A 20,272-nucleotide genomic window follows, 5' to 3' on the forward strand; every position below is an offset into this window, starting at 1 on the left:
TCGACTAAGGTTAGGAACCTTGTATTCATTGTTTTATTGGCTAGATTCCTCTACTAATGTGTTATTACTCGGCTTGGGTGATTGAAGAAAAAGGGTTAGTCGTGTAAGTGGTTAGAGGTATTCAGATTCGATAATTGAGGTAAGAGGTGATTCTTCGAGGACTAGTGACGTTAAGGATTTACGTAAGGGATTATTAAACATGGGTACTTGAAATGATAGAATAGACGATGATGGGTTAACTGAGTTAAGTTTTGTATACAAGTCGGGAATTAGGTATGGCAATTTGGGTGAGGACGTTTCAGTGAGATACATGAGGATATTAGTGAGACTGGTTGTGTAATATGCTCGATTTAGATTGTGGCATTGTTGTCTTGCACATTCAGTTGAGGTATGATAATTGTGTGAGGTTAAGAAGGAAATTTACAGGAATGGACTATGCGGTAGGACAGAGTTCTGTGAGGTTTGCGATTGGCAGCTAGTAATAAGCATATTCAGTTAACAAACATGTTGAGATTTATAAGAAGTGGCGTGGTGGAACACCATTGGGAAAGTTCGTAACGTTCTACAGTGAATGAGTCAGTGTGCTTTAAGAGAAAGAATTGTGGAATCCCTATCAGGTGAGGGCTAGAATTGCATTTTTGGGAGGAATTTTACTCGTGGTAATACAGTGTGATTGCATGTAATATTGACGAGACAGCTTGGGTAAGAGCTTTTGGTTATTAAGGACTTGGGGGTAATTGCGTGAGATGTCGAGCGGCAGTGTAAGATTGGATACTTTTGAAGGATTTACGAGCATATCAAGGTGGTACTACGAGAGGTTTGATGGTTATATAATTACTATATGAGGCTTCAGGTTTTGCGTCAAAAGGTTCGGGATTGTATCGGATTTGTGTATCGGTAAAGGTTGAGAAACATGAAGTTTGAATCGTAGGGTATAGTTCTTCAGTATTAAGTTAACAACTGGGATAGTACTGAATTTGTGGAGTCAAAAATGATAGATAGGAATTGTTATGCGTGATATGACGGTGATTGGTTTCGGGAATTCAGATTCAGTTCAAGCGACTAATTGTTGATATTCTAGAGTTGTGCATTCATTCAGGGTCATCATGGTTCGAGTTAAACTTAACGGTCTACGATTATATTTCCAGGATGATATTTAAAGATTCGATGCATTTCGGCTCAGAATTGAGGTAAGATAGGCGTACCGAGCTTTGTTAGGATTTCCTAGTGGAATTGATGATATTTTCTGAGAACCGTTACCTGGATAGGATAATGGTATACAATGAGCCTAGTACAGATTTGAGGAGGAACTATTGTTTGAGAGGTCGTTATAGTGACCAGTTGAGCTCCGACTGACTTTGCTCGGCTAGATATTTAGTGGTATGGTCCCTGTATTGTGATTTGAAGGTTTAGAAGACTTGGAACTAGCCAAGTGACTGTCAGTAAGGTCAGTTTTGATGGAATTGCGTAGAGAACTCAGGTGAATCAAGGATTCATTTCTGGAGGAGTAAGTCATGGTTTCGGGCTTGTGGTGTGTGTCCATGTGTTTCTAAGAAATCGCGATGCGAGTAACCGCTTTAGAAGATGTGGGAGGAAAAGTTAGCGGAACTAGAGTATTTTATCGGTTCAGAATGGGTTTTTATTTGTGACCATGTTTCAGAGGATTGTGTTGGTTTGAGAAAGTGTTTGTGGAGTTTATTGATCACGTTAAGAGTTGCGATTTTATCAATTAGAGAATTCGAGCAAGCAATTTGTTTATTCGAGTATCAGTTGCGAGGGAAATTCTAAGATAGAGATAGGAGGATTGGAGCTTGAGCTAAGTTTGGAGAATTGTGACTAGTAAGTGAGCCAAGGTACTTGGGCCTGTTTGAGACTACCGGTTACTGGACCCTTGTTCTATGAATTAGTTTTTTCACCAGATCTGTTGAATGCTCATCCGGTTTTCCATGTTTCTGTGTTGGAGAAGTACCGTTCTGGTGGTTTCTGCATCATCTGTTAAGGTTCAGTTTAGTTCGAGAAAAGTCTTTCCTGTAAAGAGAAGTCTGACATGTGTGGTCGATATACCCAGTTGTTCACTAATTCAAGTACTTCCCGCTTCTTTCTCTTCTTCACTCGAGGACGAGCGACAATTCAATTGTTATCTGATGTAACGATCCATTTGGTCGTTATAGTCTTTCCGACATTCTCGCCCTTTTCTGAGCGAGGTCAGCTCACTTTTGACCAGAGCGAACAGTTGGCATGCTTCCCGAGGTGTCTAGTCTAATCTAGATTTCGATTATGCTTAGGCTACTTTGGTTCTGAGGCTCAGCGGAAAGGCAAGGCAAGACAAAGGAGTGAGTTGTTGGTGTTTGTAGTTCGGCCATCCAGGTAGGTTATAGCTTACCCTTGGTGAGACTTCGTACAGCAAAGCATATATTTAGATGATATTGTCGGAGACAGCATGTAAACCTTCGGGTGTGAATTTGGAGGGATATTGTCTTAGGTTGGGCCCTGTTGTGTGATCGGGGCTAGCCACCCGGTTGTGTTGTGACTTGATTGTTCTATTGTGTCGGCTTAATGCCACGTGTTGTTAGTAGATATTGGAATCTGTTTTCCATCTTGATTGTGATATCGTAGTACCTTATGGCTTGATGTCGATACGAGGAAAGAGTTCTATATGACTTGTGTAGTCTTCACTGATATTGTTGGCGTACCCATGTTGGTACTTGTGACTTTGATATGTTATTGGTGTACCCATGTTGGTACTTGTGACATTGATTATATTGTTAGCGTACCCATGTTGGTACTTGTGATATTGATCAGATTATTAATGTTGATCCATGCATTACACGCATTCTCATTCATTCACGATACACTGTTGATACCTTGATAATACTTGATGAAATACTGTAATTAGCTGGGCTCGGTGTTTACTTGAGTGACATGAGAGTCCGATATCCAATGTTCGTCTCGGAATCGTGGATTGAGTGAATTGATACTTTATGAAAACTCTTTTTACTTGAGTGACGTGAGAGTCTGATATTCGATGTTCATTCTGGAATCGTGGATTGAGTGAGTGCATGGACTCCGCGGGTCCCCCAGGGTGGTGCCGATGAGAACCCCCCGTGGGTAAAGACCCGAGGTATCGTCTGTCTATTGGGCAAAGATCCGGGACTAGTGGCACTTAGACTTTGCGAATCACCTTGGGTTGTGCTACCGAGACGTCGATATTTTCGTCCGGAGTACATGTGCGCACAACATTTGCATGGCATTGCATTGCATTCATACATTATCGCATTGCATTGCATTGCATTGCATCTTGGCTTATATTGTGATGATTCAGTGTTGTTCTTCTGTTATTTGATTTTCAAATTGTATATATACTGAGACTTGACATACTTAGATTTAGATGTTTAGACCTAGGTGATGACGGATACTTGATTTTGATTGTGTTTGACTGAAACTTGTTGATTTATCTGCCTATCTTGCTTTATTATCTGAATTATGTTATCTATACTTAGTCGGCCGATGATACCTACCAGTACTGTTGTTTTGTACTGACCTACGCTTGGTGCATTCTTTGTGGATGCAGAGTATTAGACAGGTTCCATTCTCTCCCCTGGTGGCTAATTAGCGAGGCTGCTGTCGAGTCATTCCAGGGCGAGCACGATGACGGCCACTGCCCGGATGTTCTTTCCTTTACTTACTTGTCTTACTCTTATTTCGAGACAGTTGTATTATGAGACTTTACCATCTTTCAGACTTGCAGTATTTAGTTAGTGCTCTTGTATGAATCAGACTAGATCTATGGGGTTGTATTTAGCATTTCCGCAGTTTATCTTACGCGGATAATTTGAGAATTATTCTATATTTATTTCTTCCGCCTTTACTTGAATTGGTTATGTTGGGATAAGGGTTCGCCTATCGTGGCGGGAATGATAGGTGCCCGCATGGCCTAGTAAAATGGGTCATGACATGCACAACCCAAATGGCATTCTCCTGTAGGCATATGTTCCATGGGGACATGTGAAAGTTGTCTTATTCTAATCTTCCGGTGCAATTGGTATCTGATTATAACCTGAATCTCCATCAAGAAAACTGTAAAACTTATATCCTGCTACTCTTTCCAACATTTGATCAATAAAAGGTAAAGGAAAATGATTTTTTCTGATGGCATCATTGAGACATCTATAATCAATACGGACTCTCCATCCTGTAACAATTCTTGTAGGTACGAGTTCATTATTTTCATTTTTTGTGACAGTCATACGTCCTTTTTTTTCGGTACTACCTGAACAGGACTTTCCCACGGGCTGTCAGAAATGGGGTAAGTGATACTTGCTGCTAATAGTTTTATTATCTCATTTTTTACCACTTCTTGCATTGCAGGATTCAATCTCCTTTGAGGTTGGATTATTGCTTTGTAGCTATCTTCCATAAGGATTATGTCTGTGCAAATAGCTGGATTAATCGCTTTGATGTCTGCTACCATCCACCCTAAGGCTCTTTTATGTGCTCATACTACTTCAATCAAACTATCTTCCTGTTCTGCAGTCAAAGAAGATGAAATAATTCTTGCTCAAGATAAACATACTTTAAATGAGACGGAGGAATTTTGAGTTCAATTTTTGGTTGAACTTCTTCTTGTTGCATCCCATCAACCACCGAATCTTTTTCCAATAACTTAGCTTCTTCTTTTATGTTGGGATCATCATTCTCTGTGGTGCATGATATGACCAAGCATCTTTCCATTGAGTCAGAAATTAATTGATCATTTTTGAATTCATCTGCAAGGTCAATAATCATGTCAATCGAAAAGCACGAAGATTGTCACACCCCAATCTCATCAGGTCATGATGGGCACCCAACTCTTACTTAGAGCTAAGCGAACCCTCTGGAATTCACATAATGAAACTGGACATATAATAAAGTACTTTTAGTCAAACCATAGAAATTTGCGAACGATACTCAATTAGTCAAAAATCAAATAAGTCAAACTGACATATCGGCCTACATGGTCACTTTACTCAACGCACGACATCTCAACATACTAACCACAGGACACTGTCTGCAAAGTCTCTAAGAGCAAACACTTGAATCATATGAATCGAGACAGGGTCCCGACATACCCGTATATACACATGATAACTATAATGACTCGACACTGCTCCAGGAAGAAAATGGAGTTTGCCAACCCCAGCTGATAGCCAACAATCCTAGCTGAATACTTTTACCGCAAAACAATGCGGGATTCGTGTGGCATGAACACAAAGCCCCCGCAAAGGGACGTCAGTACGAACAATGTACCGAGTATGTAAGGCAGCAGTAATCATAGAGGATGGGACATAAGCCGTAATGAATGTATGAGAAACCACTTGTAATATGAATAGCCCCGAAGGCAACGACTAAAAATGTAAATATATACCATACCCGGCCCATTATCGGACTCGGTGAATAAAGTCATCATATACCATACCCGGCCCATCATGGGACTCGGTGCCATAATCATATCATCATATATGTATATATATATATATATATATATACCGTACCCGGCCCTCTAGTGAGGGACTCGGTGAACAATGCGATTAAGCCGTGCACGAATACATACCCGGCCCGGGACTTTGTGAATAATATATTAACGGCATGCACGAGCAGAATAATGAGCAACCATATGCAAACTAAATCATCATCTGAGACTCAATAGAATAATTAGAATGAACTAACACTTGAGAATCAAAGACAACAGTCATGTCAAGTACCCCTCGAATGTCACTATGGATTATATCAAATAGGACTTCAGGAACCATAGACGTGTATCAAGACATAATGAAATAGCTTACCGAAGTCAAGAACATTAGCCATTCTAGTATCTCTAAGAATAGGAGCTTCTTTGAAGTCTATATGTTCGTCGTCTGTTTGTCTCATATAGACCATGCCAAAAAGAAAGAAGAGATAGCCTTAACATACCTGTCGTAGATCAACCGTTAACCAGGCTTGCTTCGTCGCCCTTTAGCCATTTAATATGAGAGTAACACTATTGTTAATAAACTACGACTTCCCAAACTTGTAAATCTACAACTGATTACCTATGTGAATCACTTCTTAGCTCATACTTCTATATTTCCATTTTGATTAGTTAAGAACTTAACGGAAATCGGGCAGCATTTCCTCTATATAACTCGCCTAACCGGAACCTCCAATTAATCTCAGATTATCACAACAATACCAACAACAACGATAACAAAAATAATCATTATCAAATCTTTAAATTCCAGCCCATAAACAACTCAAACAACCACCAAACAACCTACACGACAACAACAACAACAACTTATACGATTTGCGGCATAATTTTCGTAGTTCTCATCCCACAATTTAGCTAGGACTTCAATGAATTTAAATATACTTAGAAGAGGATAATTCTTACCTTATGTTCCAAGAAATACTCTTCTTCCATATTACTTCACCTTGAAGAAAATCCAGATTCAACTACACGATGAAATGGAATAACGAGATCGAAGCGGTACGCAAAACCCGTATATTATTCTTGAGAAAAATTACACTCCGCTTCCTTGTGATTTGGAACCCATGTTTCTGTTTGGCCTTAATTTAAGAAGATGTTGCTATGTCCGTTTTTTGCTAAGTTCCTAAGATTAAAATGTCCCCCAAAATTAAAAATAAAGTGGCAGCATCCGTTTCATACACCACAATGCCAAGAAGAGAATGAATTGAAAGACTTTAAATGAATCTTTCTTGCCATTACACATGTCAACAATGCACCTTAGGTGCTATGACTCATTAATGACCACTTAGTGCTACCTTTGGCTTAATAAGTGCCACATGGCCGCCCACCAAAAGCCCTCCTCCACTTAATTCTAATTAACACTTTAATTAATTCCGTACTCTCCAACTTTATCCCGATATTTAATTAATTACTCACATAATTAATTTCTTGATCTCAGTTCACTCAATATTGATCACTTCTAACACACTTCATATACTCATTATTATAATCATGTAGTATAACATAGTCCATAGCCTCATTTGCTACACATAAAATATTATTTTCAATCATCGTCGCCACACTTTTTCGTCTTAAATAATTTTGGGACTTCATTCCTTGTATACACCGAGCTCTTGATTTTCATCCTTGGATATGATCGAATTCTCCGGGCTCGGGTAAATTTGCTCATGTTGGACGATTAAATTTTCTAGTCCAAAAATATGGGATATTATAGCTTGGACCGTATTTCACTCAAATAAATATTGAAACTCGACAAAACTTATTGCCTTCGATTGGTTTAACTTCAAATCCTTATGATACATGTGTACCATCACTTTAACCACCTATAAGCTTGGGGGATAACCTCGTGTCCATTACTAATATCATTTAACTCGTACACTTTCCAACGCATGAGAATACGGAATGCAACAAAGATGATGTCTCATCTCCTGAAAATCTTAGTATCTTTTGCATATACAAAATGAATCTTTCTTCGTCTACTCTCAAAATTAGTTGTCCTTGATGGACATCTATGATTGCTCTACCTATAACAAGAAATGGTCTACCCAAAATTATTGGTTCATCAGGACATTCCTCCATTTCAAGTACTATAAAATCTACAGGGAAAATAAACTTATCTACTTTAACAAGAACATTCTCAATGATTCCCTTAGGTTTTTTAGTACTTTGATCTACAAATTGAAGAGAAACAACAGTATTTTCCATTTCACCAAGATCTAATTTTTAAAAATAGAAAAAGGCATCAAATTTATTGAAGCTCCAGAATCACAAAGTGCTTTTTCAAAGTATACCCCTCCCAAAGTGCATGGAATTGTAAAACTACCTGGATCTCCGAGTTTTTGTGGTAGTTTGTTTTAAAGTATCTCCGCATTTCTCGGCAAGCATTACCACGAAACTTCTTCTAATTTCCTTTTGTTTGATAAAATATCTTTTAAAAATTTGGCATATGAAGGCATTTGCAATAAAGCATCAGTAAAAGGAATATTAATGTGGATTTGTCTTAAAATTTCCAAAAACTTTGCAAATTGATTATCGAGCTTCTCTCTTTTCAGCTTTTGTGGAAAAGGAATTTTCTGATGAAAAGGAGTCATTTTTTCAATATCATCATTATGTTTCTTGACTTCCCTTTCTTCTGATGTTTCAGAAAATGTTTCAGCATTCTTACCCTTGTCTACCTGGTGTTCGAGCTGATTCTGGTCTTGTCTCTCTGCATAAGGTTCATCAAGGTTCTTACCTGATCATAAAGCAATGGCCTTAAGGTGCTCCTTTGGATTTTTCTCCGTATTACTTAGCAAGGGACCTTGAATGTTTTCTGACACAAGAGTTGCCAATTGACTTAACTGAATTTTCAAATTTTTTAGAGCTGAATTTTGACTCTCCATTTTTTCATCAGTTGCTTTAATATACTTGTACTATTGGTCATTGAGATTTGAATGAGCTTGTTGAGGCCTTTGCTGGTACGGTGTTGTTTGTTGATCTGGTCTAAAATTTAATGGCCCGCAGTTTTGATTCTGGAATCCGGGTGGACCTTGTACCTGTTGCTTTTGAAAGCTTTGGGATCTTTCAGCACCATTTGTATTGCTTGATTGAAAGCCTGGATGTTTTTTTGCTAATGGACGACCAAAAGAGTATGGCTTGTATCCTAGGGCATTAACCTGCTCATCATTTTGATTGCTTTCTTGACATTCATGATTTAGATGGTTTCCTCCACACGTGTCACAAGCCTCAGCTTGGTTTGACTATTGTGTATTCACCTGAAAAGATTCAAATTTTGTTGCCAAAGAAACAATCTATTGTGTCAGTGTATTTAAAGCATCTGCGTGATTTACAGTAGAAGCCTTATTGATGATTACGCGGTCAGATGGCCATTGAATGGCATTTTCAATGATTTCATTCATCATTTGTAGTGCTTCTTCTGTAGTTTTTCCCATAATGGAGCCTTCTGCAGCTGCATCTACCACAGTTTTAGATGAAGGTTTTAGACCATGATAGAAAATATACAACGGTATATGTTCAGGAATATTGTGGTGCGGACATTATCTTAGCATTGATTTTAATCTTTCCCATGCTTGATACACTGACTCAGTGTCAGTCTGCAAGAAATTAGAAATATCTTCTCTTAACTTTGTGGTTTTAGCAGGAGAAAAATATTTATTTAAAAATTTCTGAGTTATCTGATCCCATGTGGTAATAGACCCTTAAGGAAAACTTCACAACGAAGTCTTGGCACCTCCTTTTAAAGAGAAAGGAAATAGCCTCAACTTTATTGCTTTAGCAGGTACTCCTTTATACTTAGCAAGTTTCGAAGAAAGTTCCAAAATCAATTAAATGATCGCGTGGATCTTCCCGGATCACCACCGAAGATACAAGATTGTTGAATTGTTTGAATCAAAGCCCGTCCCGATTTCAAAGTTGATAGGGTTTACTGGAAGGTTCCTAATGCTGGATTCACAATTGAAGCGATCTGGTCTAGCATAATCCCTTAGGATTCTGTTTGCTGGTCTTGGCGCCACTTCATCAAACTGATCTTCTACATGGACTGGTGGTGGGATCTCTAGTGCATTAATGTTATCTCCTAATTGGTGCTCCATTTTGTCATAAGTTATGTTTTGAGATGATGTTTGTTCTTTTCTGCATAAACGAAAAGATTTTTCAATTTCAGGATTGTAACTGACCAACTCTTTTGTAGAAGAGCGGGTCATAAACTTCCTGAAAATTTTAGACAAGAGAAATAATTCCTAAAGTAGTAATAGCAGTAGTACAAAATATAAAGAATAGTAAATAAGCAAACAAAAAAAATAGAAAATACAGAATTTACTAGGATGATAAAAGTAGTTAGTTAAGGGAAATAATAAGATACTATTACCGTTAGATAATAATAGTTACTATGTTAATACTAGTAAAAAAAAAAAAAAACATAACTAATGAGATAGTTACTGAATGTTCACTACAAATATATATATATATATATATATCCCTCAGCTGTTTTACGTTTAAGAACTAAAGGGAGAGAAAGAGGTAAAACTTATGTGTTATTAAAATAGTAACAATAGTAGTACTAAAAACAGAAATAACTATGATGAGTTCTCAAATTAGTAACAAAATATTTAATCTGAAGTAGATGTACACCAACTTTTAACGGCGCCAATTTGACGAAGCTAATTTTTATAAGGTTTTATGCTCGTACTTTGCCAAATTCTAGTATAGTTTATGATATCGTCTCACAGAGATTGGAACCACCTATGCTACAGATTTGTAATATCTTTACTTGTATTTGAGAGAATCAACCTGATGAAAGGTTAGTTATTTTTTTTTTAAAATGAAAGTTACTTAGATTAAAAACAAACTACTTCCGGTAATATTATATTTTGAAAGTGTTGGGAATCATTGAATTCACTTGCTATATTATTATTATAAAATCTCAGTTTCTACGTGCATTTCTCTAAAGAATAATTACTTATTGCTAATAAAATTATCTTTTCACACTAAGAAAAAAACAATTAATTAACACTCCGTGAGGTTATGTTAAAACTAGTGACGATTAAACTGAAATACTCTCTTGCTTGAATTGTGCTAAAAATAGTAAAAACTTCGTGAGAATATTTTTACTTTGAACCAATAACCTTGTCTACAGTAATTCCTCCGTGAGAATTAAAATCGAGGCAAGCAAGATTATGGGCTTGGAATAATATGTTAATAAAAATTACTATCACTCTACTATTTTATTCATCTATTATATATATTAATTTTTCTCCGTGAAAATTACAAAATTAATATAATGATAACTTAGAAATAAAACATATAGATGTGATAACAATGAATATAAAACCATCATTCCAACACATTATGAAATGTAGATGAAAGGTGCAGGCCAAGAACGTAAACAACCGAAATAGTAATATAAAATATATCAAGTTTCATCACTATCCCAACAAAAGGAAAAATTACTCCATGCTGGAGTTAATAGTGATAATGGAAATATTTATGTCCATTAAATAAGAAAATAGAAAGAAATACTCAAGAGGAATAATTTCCCCTACTTAAGTAAAATCAGGAACTAGAATAATTCCAGTCTTGAAAAATTATTTTGAACTGAAAAGAAAATTACTCTCTAGAATGATTCAAAAGCCAAGTCCCCCTTTTCATCTAGAGTTTGACAACATTTTATAGCCATAAGGTGACTTGGTCGTAACTATTTTACTTGTTGGTAACGGTTTTGGTATGACAACATGTTATGACTTCTCGTAACCGTTTGCTTGTTGGTAATGGTTTTGGCATGACAAAATGTTATGAATTCTTGGTTTTTGTTGTAGAATGTCTTCGGTATTCTTTCAATGACACTCTTGCTCCTTTTTTTCCCGTTTTGTTGTGTTTTTCTGTGATATCTTACGTGAACCAGTATTAATTCTTTCCTGCAATATTTTGTTAAAAACATGGAAAAATAATGATAATTTTTATGTTTTTTGTAAGAATAATTATATATTTATGATCCAACAAAATACACTTATCACGCCTCGTGGTATGACTTAGCCATAATTGATATGTTGGGCTTGTCACCCTATTTGTTGTGTTGTAATTGTGTTGAATTCATCTCTCTCTTGTTATGTCACTTATCATTGGAAAAAGGAAGAATAATGAAACTAGGCTTAAATTGTAACGTGTACTTATGACAAGACACGAATGATATCTTGATTATGATTTATTGTTGATGATGATATCATACATGTCATACATCCTCATTTCATATATGATACGTTGATATTGAATTGTTACTTGGGACAGATGATGATAAGTGAGAAAGTGTAACATCCGAGGTCTTGGCCGGATTGTGTAAAAGAGAGATGAGAATTCGTGATCCAAGGTTGTTACTGGAGAGGAATGTGTTGTACTCGCTGCCCAAGATTTTTTGTCGGGACGAGGGTGTACAAAAACTTCGCGGGTCCCCCGTTGGTCATGATTATTGAGACGTCGAGATTTTTGTCCTTAGCATATGTGTACAGGTTTGAGGTATTGGCCATTGCATTGCATTACATTTCATTCACTTTCATTGCATGGTACGTTTCAGCATGGTTGATGATTCATTTGAGTTGTTGTGTGCTTGCTAAGTACTTACTTAGAAACTTGATAGATTCGAGGATTAGAAAATTTCACCTAGGTTATGACTGTAGACTACTGAGATCTATTGTGGTTCCTATTACTGTGAATCTTACTTGAAAATTCTTAGTGACTGTCGTTGATTGCTTACATGTCTACTTGTTTATTTCTTTCTTCATATATGTAAACTAATTGTTGTCGGCCTATGAGGCCTACCAGTACATAGTGTTTGTATTGATACTACCTTGTTGTACTCTTTTCGGAGTGCAGAGTTTGTTACAGGATCCATGTCAGCCCCTCGTGAGTGATTCCCGAGGCATCATATCCAAGTTTCTAGGGTAAGCATTGTAGCGGGTCAATATTTTTTCCGATTCGAATTTGCATGTCACACCCCGACGAGGAGTATGACGGGCTCCGCCCTGTGGGCCGGAGAGTACCTAACCTAATAGTTGCTTTGAACATCATGTACCGTAATTCAAAGAACACCTGCATGCAGAAAAGGCTCAACATAGAAATATCTGATAATCCAACATCTCTATACATATGCGAACCAGCAAGGTCACTATGACATCACGAGTATCATAAAGCCGGCAAGGCTAACAGTAAAGTATAACCGACCAAAATAATGCCGACATGACCATATACAATACTAACATACCCCACTATGTCTATGAGCCTCTCAGAGTATACATGTGAACATATATTACGCTAGCATAAAAATACCAAAAGACAGCAAGTCCGAAGAAGTGCCACTTGCTAACACCGCTGAAGCTAGAAAATCCTACTGCGGTCGCTCCTCAATAACCCTATCAGAGCCTGCAACACGAAATGCAGCGTCCCGTGCAATGGGACGTCAGTACGGATAAAAGTACTGAGTATGTAAGGCTGGAATCAATAACATAAGTAAGACGGAGGTATAAAGAGAATAGAAGTAACCTGCCATCTAAGAACGTACAATATACAATACATGAGTTTAAAATCATATGCAAGCATATATATATATATATATATATATATATATATAGTATCATCATCATAACATACCCGGCCTTTTCAGGACTCGGTGTATAACGTACCCGGCCCTTTCGACTCCTGCAAGATATGGGCCTTCACCTTCGGACTCGGTGTAATACTAACCGATCGTTGTTAGCTTTCGCTACAGTAGCTAATCCCCGCTCCTGCGTACGTCCTAAAAATGTTTATAATTTTCTATTTCGATGTCGGATCAACACACGATTTGTTGTGTTGGAAACTAGACTTCCCGAACTTCAATTTAGGCTTTTATTTCACTTCAAAACTCCTCGTATACCATAAGATATTCCTTCCTCAAATAGGGCCAAAATTACCCCTCCTATTTCCCCCAAAATCCAACAAACTTAATTTCCTTATTTCAATTGCCCTCCAATCCTTCCGCCGCTTATTATATGAACTTAAACCCTCATAAACATAAAAGAAGCGCACCTAATCTCATGTATCCTTGTAGATAACTCCAGTGTCCATACTTAAAACCCAACACCTACGAGTTTCAACGTACCAAACTACGGGGTGTAACATTCTCCCCCTTTTAAAAATATTCGTCCTCGAATGTTGGAATACTTAAGGGATAATCATACATTTCAAATTTTACGGAACTTTAGTAAAGTATCTTTTGCAATTGAGTTAATCGCTAATTTCCGTTTATCACAATTAAAATTTACATGTCTTGTAGGATACCATACTAGACGACACATAACATGCAGTAATTAGAATGATATTTCCCATCACATTGATTCTCAAGGGATTAAATATGACTTTTACCTTGTAAGTGAATTGCGAGTAAAGCAGAATCTTGCAAGGATTCCTCCGGAATAGTGTCATCTGTGGCAGGGAATAAATGGGGATACTTGGACTTCATTTTCGCTTCAGCTTCCCACGTTATCTATTCCCTATTTTTACTCCTCCATAGAACCTGTACTGAAGCCACCTCTTTGTTTCTGAGTCTGCGGACTTGTCGATTGAGAATAGCAATTGGTTCTTCCTCATATGTCATATTTTCTGTAACTTGTATATCATCAACATGTACGATTCTGGAGGGATCTCCAATATATTTCCTCAGCATGGACACATGAAAAACTGGGTGAACCGCTTGCAGTTCTGATGGCAGCTTCAATTCATAAGCCACCTGGCCCACCTTTCGGACAATCTTGTAAGGTCCGATATATCGGGGACTGAGCTTCCCTTTCTTACCAAATCGCATCACGCCCTTCATAGGTGATATTTCCAGAAACACCCAATCACCTATTTGAAACTCCAATTCTCGTCGTCGTACATCTGCATAAGATTTCTGACGACTCTGAGCTGTGCGTAACGGTTCCTGAATAAGCTTTACCTTTTCAACAGCTTGATAAACAAGGTCTAGCCCTAATAAGTTTGCTTCTCCGACTTCAAACCATCTGGCAGGAGGCCTACACTTTCTGCCATATAAAGCCTCATACGGAGCCATTTTGATACTGGCATGATAGCTATTGTTATAAGCAAACTCTATCAGAGGCAAATGATCATCTCAACTCCCTTAGAAATCGAGTACGCAGGCTCGTAACATATCTTCCAAAGTCTGAATAGTCCGCTCAGCATGCCTGTCTGACTGCGGATGGAATGCCGTACTAAGATTTACTCAAGTCCCAAGGCTTTCTTGAAAAGATTTCCAGAACTTTGCCATAAACTGAGCGCCTCTGTCCGAAATAATTGACACCAGAATGCCATGAAGGCGCACAATCTCCTTAAGATATAGCTTAGCATAGTCTTCAGAAGACAAAAGTAGTTCTTACCGGCAAGAAACGGGCTGATTTAGTCAACCTATCAACGCTTACCCAAATAGAATCAAATTTGCGACGAGAATGGGGCAACCCCGTGATAAAATCCATATTGATCACTTCTCACTTCCACGCTGGAATCTCCATTTCTTGTAATAAGACACTAGGTTTCTGATGTTCGATCTTTACCTATTGGCAAGTGAGGGCATTGAGTTACGAAGTTAGTAATATCTTTCTTCATAACATGCCACTAATAAAAGCCCTTGAGATCATGATACATCTTGGTGGATCCGGGATGGATTGAATACCGGGAGTAATGAAATTCTGACATGATCCTGTCTCGAAGCCCGGTTACATTTGGAACATACAGACAGCCTCGATATCTGAGAATCCCATTTGAATCCAGTTCAAAGGCTGCGATCCGATTTTGTTGCACTCCTTCCTTAATGCTAGCTAAAACTGGATCTTCATTCTGCTGAGCCTTTACATCCGAGGCAAGAGTCGATTGGGATATATTCTGTAAGGTAATCCCAGTGTCTTCTGAATCCAGCAGGCGAACTCCCAAATTTTCCAAGCGATAAAGCTCTCTAGTCATTTCCAACTTTTTCGCTGGCACATACAATAGGCTCCCCATTGATTTACGACTTAGAGCATCAGCAACAACATTAGCTTTGCCAGGATGATAAAAAATCTCAGCATGGTAATCCTTTAGCAATTCGAGCCACCTTCTTTGTCTCAAATTCAGTTCCTTTTTATTGAATATATATTGAAGGATTTTATGGTCTGTATAGATATTAACATGGACTCCATATAAGTAATGCCACCATATCTTCAAGGCGTGAATCACCGCAGCCAACTCCAGATAGTGGGTTTGATAATTTTGCTCATGTTTCCATAGCTGCCGAGAGGCATAAGCGATCACCTTACCATTTTGCATCAGTACTGTCACACCCTAATTTTCGATAGGGCATGATGGGCACCCGACCCTTACTTAGGGCCGAGCCAACCCGCTGACTCTCATTATACTCATAGTCATGCTGGGCCCTTAACTCATAACATGAATGCATAATGAAAGTCAAGCCAAAAGAAACATACTTTTCATCTTTCTCAAATCAAGAAAGATCCGTATACATATGAAACTTGTAACACAATGCATAATAATACATCGGCTTGGCCGCAGCCGCCACAAACCGACACATACTATACGTGACTCCGTCTCCGCAAAGTCTCTAACATAGAACGTGATGCCACAATATAAATACTTCCGACTCTACAAAGACTCCTCGAGGAAATGGAGCTCGCCAATCCGCCGTAATCTCTTCCGCCGACGTCCTCTACTCATCCGTAGGTACCGCGTGGGTACGAAACGCAGCCCCCCCGAAGAATGGGGGTCGCAGGAATATGTACTGAGCATGTAAAGCATGGAATACAGAAAACGAGGTCATAACCGAAGTAAGGAGTACAGAAAGTGAGCATAATAACCAGAATACCAAAATGCTTGCATTTGAAATACAAATCATACATAAGAGGTACAGAAGACAAATATAATAATCAGAATGTCAAAATGCTTACTCCTGAAATACAAATCATGCACATCAATGTCATGTATCATATCCGGCCCATAATGGGACTGAGTGACATAAGTAAATAATCACCTCGTACATATGCATATATAACGTGTCCCGGCCCTCCAGTGAGGGACTCGGTAAATGAGGTCATATAATCATCATGCATAGCCATCATATCATCATATACATATATACCGTACCCGGCCCTCTAGTGAGGGACTCGGTGAATAAGATCATCATATCCCTCATCATCATATCGTCATGTCATCATATTGTCAAATCATATATCACACGACCCAGAATGGGACCCGAAGGACGAACGTGGTCGCCACTCCATCTTTGGCGCCACAACACATCATACTTCGGAATATTGTATACCTCCGAACACATCATACCTCGTATCACATCATACTCTCGTAACACATCATACTTCGTATCACATCATACTTCGTAACACATCATACTAAACTTAAGACATCATACTTCAAAATACACATCATACTTCAGAATATAACATAGTGCGCACGATAACACAACCGGCCCGGGACTCGGCGAAAGAGGTAATAACAGAATGCGCGAGCAGAATCGTGAGAAACTATATGCAATTTAAAACATTCACAAAAGACTCAATAGAGTAATCAAAACGAACTATCATTTACAAACCGTACAATAGCCAAATCAAGTTTCTTCCGAATGTCACTCGGCACATATCAAATGGAACTTTAGGAATCATAGTTACGTATCGAAATCATATGCATAAAAATCCTTACTTTAGACTCACCAGATAAGTAAGTAATCATACTCGGGGGCTCAGACGATAAATGCATATCATGTCTTTTTTCAAAAAGTCGTTAGGACTATACAAAGGAAGTTCCCGGGGCCCACGGATATGCATCATGCCAACTGGCCCGCCCATGAGTTAGGAGATATACTATAGAATCACTTGCTATTATCAAAGCTATTCCCGTTCGTCTATGAAAGTTACTTTATATTTTTAGACATAGGAGCCTTTTAGAACAAAAACCGTTTATACAACATTTTAAACTAATCATATCAAAGACATATAGACCATAGCTTGACCATAAGGATGCCAACATCAAGAAGCAAATATGAATCTCATAAACATGCTCTTAACTTAAGAATGGAGTTACCCCAAGGCACAAACCATGTCATACCTTAATCCTGCCTAAGACATGCCAAAAGAAGGAAAAAAGTAAGCTTTACATACCTCGTCCGCTTCCTAAGCTAATCCAAACCAAGTCTCGGCTTCTCAAGATCTACAATAACGTCGTTAGACACCAAACATTAGCCATACGCACTTAGGAATCCAATTCCAAGCTAACACTTTATCTACAGAAATTTGGGCAGCATTTCCCCTATAAACTCAACATCCCCGAGAATTCAACTCGGCCAATATTACCAACAACAATACCAGCAACCATTCCAACAACATCAATAAGTACTTTCAAATGCATTCTAACATTGGTAATTCTTTTCTACATAATTCGACGACATTCCATTTGCATACAACTCAACCACATATAATCAAACCAACATCAATGCTCGCACGTTCAATTACTAATCCGAGATCATTCAAACACCAAGAACACTTTAAACAATTCACACAATATTTGAACAACCCAACCAATATACTACCTTACCCGAAACTTCCCAATTCCAATAGGAACAACAACAACACATTTCTTTCTTTCAAATTCATCAACTACACCAACAATCCATACTTTAACAACATCTTCTTCATAAATACAAGAAACTACATTTAATTCGCATTAGCTTTCAAAACAGCCCACACATGATTATAAGTTCAATTTGAACCATTAAACTTTCATTTGCATCATAGAATCCACAACACAACAATCCAAACATTCTAAGTAAGATTAGTTCTTCACTCCTACACTACACCACATATACACGGCCACAACACACACACACGGCCAACATCAACATCCATTCTTTCATGAATTTCATTCATTTCCACATACTACAACATACACAAACCATGCATATCATATGAAAATAAAGATTGAACCTTACCTTCTTCACCCCACTTCATCTCTCGGCTAGGCTTTATACATGGCAACAACGAATGATCTACTTGCTCCAACAACTACCCCACGTCAGAGAGGACCTTCCAATAGTGTAGAGACTAGAAGAAAATGATTTTTCTTGATCAATTCATGGTCTTCAATTTTGCTCACCATGGCCGAATATGGTGTCTTTTCTTTTTTTTTTTCCAAGGTTCTCCAACTTCCTAGAGTTATAAAAGATGAACAATTGCTTTGCTTTGTCATCTTTGTCCATATATATATGTCCCCCTACAATTATAAGGTGAACACATGTGCCATTTCATGGCATGCAACAATTGCCAACCATGGGTGGGGGCCCACACCATACCCCACGGCCACATGGCCCCTTTGGCCACTTTATGAAATATTTTTTTTTCCAACTCTTAGCCCCGAGTTTTTCTTATTCCAAACTTACCCTTAATACTCCATACCTATAAAAAGATGAATGTGCAACTTATGCACTCTAACAAAATCGAAAAAACAAATATAACCTTGTCCTTAACTTGTCGCAACCAATCTTAAAATATTCCAACGTACGAAACACGGGATATAACATCGGCACGCTTTAGAACATTCGTCCTCGAATGTTAAACCAGTCTTACGGGGTCATACGAGCACTTCGGGGGAAGTTCCTTTTATAGCTATCACATACAGTTTATTCATCAGCCGGTATAATTCTGAAGGAATTTGATGTATAAATTCATCCTCCTTTAGTAACCAGCTAGCTCTGACCGTCTTGCTTAAATCATCTTATAATCTTCCTTTACTCACTTGTAACGTTCTAGGCACATTATCTCGTGTCATTTCTTTACTGGTCCAGTCTGCCTTGTCCTACGCGACCTCTTAGGGTTTCTGCCCACGCCGCATACTCTAATTTCCCTTAGGCAACTCTAGCTTCTCATTTGTTTCTTACGTCGGAATTTGTAAGACTTTCAGAAAACTTCCCAGGGGGCCACCCATCCTAAAAATTTCTCTCACTCAAAGACGCTTAACCTTGGATCTACTCGATGAAATACGATGTTGTAATGCTATTATGATCGCGTCCACCTCGGCCGCATGACCTTCATCACATAATCTCGGAGTAAGTTGAAGTCTTACCGTATTTCGAAACATTCTCATTTTACCTCGTTCTTCATCTTTTCTATAATCGAGTCTTTCACGGTCCTCACTTATAGTACTCGTATCCTTAGCCATACATGTCATGAGCTATTACTACTCGTTATCTCGCTTTCTTCTTATTTCCTTCTTCCAATTACTCCTTATGCCAAACTTTCCCCGCTGCATCCTGATAAGCCTTCCTTATTCGTTCTATAGCTTGCTTTTTCGTGTCACACTTGCCTTTTATATTCTTAGCTACAAGACTGGTGTCACACCCCGATCTTTTCAGGGTGTGATGGGCACCCGGCCCTTACTTAGGGCCGAGCGAACCCCCGATACGCTCAAATTACACCTACACGATGAAAGCGGACGTTGTCAAATATAGTAACCCAACAAGGTTGGGGTCGAATCCCACAGGAATATGGAGAACAGAGTACTAATCGGACGTGATACTAATCTTTAAATGCTTTAATCCTATTCCCAATAGTTTGAAAGAGTTGTTGAATAATGTAGTTAAGATTTAACAAATTGTATTTAATAGTGAGACTAAGGTTGTGTTCCCCAAATTTTATTAGATATTATGTTTTAGGGTTTTAATGTGATATACTTCTAATGGTTGAAATTGTG

The 20,272-nt window shown here is 38.2% G+C and overlaps 1 non-coding gene across 1 annotated transcript; it reads left to right on the forward strand.

Moving 5' to 3' along the window:
- The first annotated feature begins 9,025 nt into the window (after positions 1 to 9,025).
- On the forward strand, positions 9,026 to 9,132 carry LOC132041550 (small nucleolar RNA R71). The gene has a single exon (XR_009411102.1). It is a non-coding gene; the product is annotated as a small nucleolar RNA R71 (small nucleolar RNA).
- The last annotated feature ends 11,140 nt before the right edge of the window (positions 9,133 to 20,272 follow it).

This window comes from Lycium ferocissimum, unplaced genomic scaffold, assembly GCF_029784015.1.
Source record: "Lycium ferocissimum isolate CSIRO_LF1 unplaced genomic scaffold, AGI_CSIRO_Lferr_CH_V1 ctg10654, whole genome shotgun sequence".
NCBI lineage: Eukaryota > Viridiplantae > Streptophyta > Magnoliopsida > Solanales > Solanaceae > Lycium > Lycium ferocissimum.